Source organism: Miniopterus natalensis, chromosome 10, assembly GCF_054644295.1.
Source record: "Miniopterus natalensis isolate mMinNat1 chromosome 10, mMinNat1.hap1, whole genome shotgun sequence".
NCBI classification, from domain to species: Eukaryota; Metazoa; Chordata; class Mammalia; order Chiroptera; family Miniopteridae; genus Miniopterus; species Miniopterus natalensis.
In genome coordinates, this window is record NC_142090.1 from 19,110,751 (window position 1) to 19,115,798 (window position 5,048).

Genomic DNA, 5,048 nt, shown 5'->3' on the forward strand with positions numbered 1-5,048 from the left:
AAATTTCATATTTCAGGAGCATGCATTGATTATCACTATATAATGACATATTTAGTATATTTCCACTCCCTCCCACCTCTCTTTTCTCCCTTCCTTGAGGCTAATTTCTATATTCTGATGTTGTTACATTTTTAGTTCACTAGAGTTTTTCTTTATATTTGTAATACTATTTATATTTGTAATGGTCAATTTACCAATTCCAAATGTCATATTTTTGCTCTTCTTACATTTCACCTCTTTCACTCTTTGAATAATTTTAGAGTATAAACTACAACATGTTATAAATTAGAAGATAAGATTTTATAATTTATAAATTAATTTATTATTAATTATAAATTAGTTTGTTATTATTAATTATAAATTAATTTGTTATAAGATTTTAATTTGTTATTAAGATTTTATAATTTATAAATTAATTATTAATTATAAATTAGTTTGTAATTATTAATTATAAATTAATTTGTTATTATTAATTATAAATTAGGTTTTTTTCTTTTTTTTTTACCTAAGGAGCAGAATGCCAAAACTATTTGTTTTGAACACCATGATACATAGGAAGAAGAAAAAATGACAGATGTCTTGCTTCAGCTTAAAATCTAGTCCTCAAATGACAGCACTTGGAATACCCTTGATGGAGATCAAAGCTGGTCTTTTCTTCAAAGCTGGTTGCCTAGAACAATGACTCTTTACTCCTGATAATCCTAGTGCAGTGCCATTTGTACAGTGGTTTCTTTGGAGGTCCTGGTGTAGAGATGTCAGCAGTATTTCTGATCAGGGCCCATGGGCATACCATACATGAGCATGGAGTTCATGTTCACCTGTGCCATGGGACCACTGCTGCCATTCATGTGAACCATACTGTATGCTTCAAGATTCCCCTGGTGGGCAAACTGCTGCAGGGGAAAGGAGCTGTTCCTGGCCAGGTTTCCTGATAGTCAGCCCTGCAGTTCCAAGGGCTGATACATAGCTGCCGTCTGAGGGTGCTGCACCATAGGATTTTGGGAGAGACCCTTTCTTGATGACATCATTGCGTTGGGAGGACTGGACACTTGACCAAAGGATGGATCTGGTTGTTGTCCCATCCCATAATTTGGTGGATATGGAAACTGCTGGGGTGGAGCTTGTGGCATGGCAATTCCTGCCAAACCTCCATCCATGTTGGCGGGGAGCGGTCACATTGGGGGTAGGCTGAAGGCCTAGGTCTGCTGCTGCTCCTGCATCATCATTGCTGCCACCCTCTGCTGTCAGAAATGATGACTGAGCAGTTCCCTGCTGTGCTGGGAGACCATCTGGGCATTAGGAAAACCCTGTTGGGAGTTCACCTGAGACTGTATCATGGGCCTCATCACTGCAGCTCCACCAACAGTGGGGTTTTCCATTTTCATTTCAGGTACCTGCTGACTCTGATTCAAAAACTTCTGGCCGTGAACCCTCTGCTTAAGCTGCATTCTAAGTTGCTCAGAGGTGTTTGTCTGAGGTTTCATGATGTTGGTCCTAGGGTGCATTCCCTGGAGAGGAAAATTCCCTTGCTGGTTCATCTGACTCATCATAGAGCTAAAAGATAGTGTTTGTCCCTGAAGAGTAAAGTCTCCTTGCATTGGAGGCCCCTGTGCTGGATACATCTGCCCATATAATGCTGCCTTCTGATCCATCATTACTGCTGCTTCTTGGCCTCGGAAAACATCCTGTTCGGGATCCAAAGCTTGTCCTTGATTTACAAGTTCAGGGATGCCCAGAGCTCTGTCAATTTCTTCTAAGCCTGTGGCATCGGTGTTGCTCAAGAGAGTGTGCAATTGATCCAATAATGCTCTTTCTTCATTCTGTCCTTCTAGGTTAGAAGGTGGTCCAAGAAGATCACCCATGGAATTCCTAAGAAGTGGCCTATTTTGAGCCCCATGAGTGCTTTGTTCCATGGACAACATGCCTTCTGGCAAGAACCTGATTGGTTAGATGGTGCTGCTGGGCCATAAGGACTGAACCCCATTCCCATTAGAATTTCACCAAGCCTCAATGGAAGCATCTGCTGCTGCTGTAACATTGGTCTTGAACCTGGAATGCTATTGAACTGAAGAGGCAAGGTGGGCATCGAGCCACCCATTTTAGGTCTGGGTAAAGAAGCATTATAATCTACTCCTGGTATTTCCATGGAGTTTGAACTCATAGGTTTAATTCTGCTGGCCTTTAAATTTGGTAAGCCCCAGTCTCCTGAGGAAAGGGTCTGATTCACAGTCATGTTTCTGTTCAGTCCACCCATATTTGAACTATAATTTTCCTGAATATCCATCTTTCTTGGATTCCCACCCAACATTGGTTGCTTTGGTAACATGGGGAAAGCACTGGTATTCTTTACTGGAGGACTTGAGCCAACAGTAACAGAGCTGTCTAGAGACCCTGCTCAGTATGGACAAATGAACTGCACAGGCTATGGACTCCTCAAACCCAAAGACTTAGTTCCTTGAAACATTTGTTGCTTGGTTCCCAGATTACTACCATTTGTGGATACGGAATTATTGTAAAAGTCAGAACTAGTAAGATCCTCAAGAATAATATGTAGATTATTCAAATCTCCAGATCCCTCTTCATTTGCTTCTGTCTTAATTTTAGCATCTTTCTCTTGGCTCGAGCTAGGCACGGTGGAGCTGCGTGCACTGACTCATTGTGTTGTCCATTCCCTCCACTTCAGGCTGTACTTCTTCAGAGGGAGTGTCACTAGGACCGTCCCTGTCAAGCAGGTAGCTGAGCAGAGCATAGTTTTCCCTCTTTTTAGGACTTAGTTACTCCTGCTTGACGTTCCCTTCCACACAGAATGTTGTACTACTAGCGTCTTTCCCAGTGGCTTCTGTGGCAATCTTGGTCACTTTGGTTTGTGAATTCCCGTTCTGCAGCAACTTGTGCGAAATCCTGTGCTTCTCTTGCAGCAGTGACCCACGGATTTGGAGTATACTCCTCCAGATGTTGAAGAGGGGACTCCAGAGGGGCTGGTGACACTAAAGGAAAACTCTTTACCATTTGGATCCGGGGGGAGTTGGTCAAAGAGGAATGACCCCAGTCATCAGAAGAACAGGTAAGTAACTGCAGTAATTTTTTATGACCTTTGCTTTCCAGAGGACCCCGTTGATTCTCTGACCCTTCACTGTTGCTCTCCTTACTCTCTTTGTCATTCAGGTGATCCCTGCTATTTGACTGACACATTGGACTCTCCACTGGATTCGGGTCACAATACAAGCCTAAGGGACTCTTTGACGCCTTACCTTTCACTTGGTTGAGTTATATTCATATTGGGAGAGTTGTCCAATTTGGGACCTGGTGAAGACAGCAACTGATGTAAGGCATCTTTGAATTCCCTTGATTATGAGGAGAAATCATGATATTTTGCTGGTTGGAGCCAAGCCCAGGACTCCCATGTGGGGGGCTACTCATACTAAGACCATAGTTCTGGTAGGAAGATGGTGACTGTATAGCTGGCCCAGGGTTTATTGAAGCTGTTACTGGAAGCCCCATATCTAGCTCCACTCATTTTCCCTGTGGTACTGTGGTCTGCCAAGCCATAGGTCCTACTGTTCAGCATCTGTAAGCCTTGGTTTGGTGACATGCTCATGCCACCTGCCAAATTACTACATCCAGTCATTGGAGGTCTAATGCCTTGTCTGACAGGATTTGGGTTCAGTCTATACTCATTCTGTTCCCCCTGAAGAAAGTGAGTTGAGACAAAGCATGATGATCATTTGTTACAGGATTTTGGAAGAGTTTGCTTTTAGTTTGTGCAGTCACTATAGTTCCATCAGCCAAAGAGAATCAATACAATGGAGTTTCTGCCTGGCCATGAATATAAGCTTCTTGAAGTGATGTTTCTGGGACCATGATTGCCCATCATTAAGACTAAAAAATCTGTGGATACACCTTTGGATTATAGCTTCAAAGCTGGGTCTCACAGAGGATCTCAGTGAATTTGTATCTATATTAACAAGTTTTCCTGAAAGATCATGTCTAGTAATAAAGCTCTCAGAGCCTGAAGAAAATACTCTTTCTCCTGCAGTAATGCGGTGTGCCACACAGATCATATAGGATTGCAAATCTCCCCCTTCCTCCATCAGAACTTGTGGCTGAGACAGGGAAAAGCACTGCATGGTTTCATATCTCTGGTGCATTTCAGGACTGGTGTTCATGTCTTCTACAATATCATGTGGTGTTTTCATCAACATATGGCACTTAAATGTATGGCTTTTTTGTCTCTGGGTCTCATTTGTCCAGGCAACTCTGTTAACTGTAGATTTTGGTAAGTTTTTAAGGAAATTCCTTCTGTCTTCTTCATGCAAGGTATTGTAGACACTTGGGTTAACCAGGTCCTCTTGCTTATATTGCAGGTATTGTGTGACATTTTCTGACACAAATACAATGTTTCCATTATGATTCACCACAAACAGGAAAACATCCAATCCCTGAAGTAAAAGTCATCCTAAGGAGTCTTTATCAATAACCCCCTGTCCTGTAGAAGATACATCAGCTTTCTGAACATCATCATCATTGAAAATAGCTTTTCCTTGCTCTTTTATTTGACTTATCTGTCTTACTGTTTCTTTCAAAATTGCACATTAATCTGTTTGACATTGAAATTGTCAATATCACTAAGATTAGCAGATATCAGTTGAGCCAATTCTTCAATATATTTACTCTCCTGCTCCCCTCTCCACTTTCGCCACTGCAGGTAAGACCTTGTCCTGGGGTATCACATGGCAATTTGTGTTTTCCTGAATCAAGGACCAGTGGATCCAAGGAGTTTTCTCCTAATCTGCTCATTGTGAAGATACATCAGCAACTGGCTAACCAGTCAAATGACATTCCAGTAGGAGTTTATTTTTATTGGTCTCTGATTCTGATGTTCAGCAAGTATTTTGACCCTCCTGCTGCCATTTTCCTTGCAGATCAGCTTTAAATCGGAAACTGGCAGCTCAGCCTGCAGCAGCAGCCTCCACCAAATCCTGACACTTAGTTTTTTAATCCTATATTTAAATGAACCCAATGCTCACTATGAGTTCCTTAGCACAACT

General features: G+C 42.0%; 1 pseudogene; it reads right to left on the reverse strand.

Annotated features, from left to right (window-relative positions):
- Positions 1 to 723: 723 nt before the first annotated feature.
- On the reverse strand, positions 724 to 4,797 carry LOC107537331 (nuclear receptor coactivator 3 pseudogene; annotated as a pseudogene).
- Between the last annotated feature and the right edge of the window lie 251 nt (positions 4,798 to 5,048).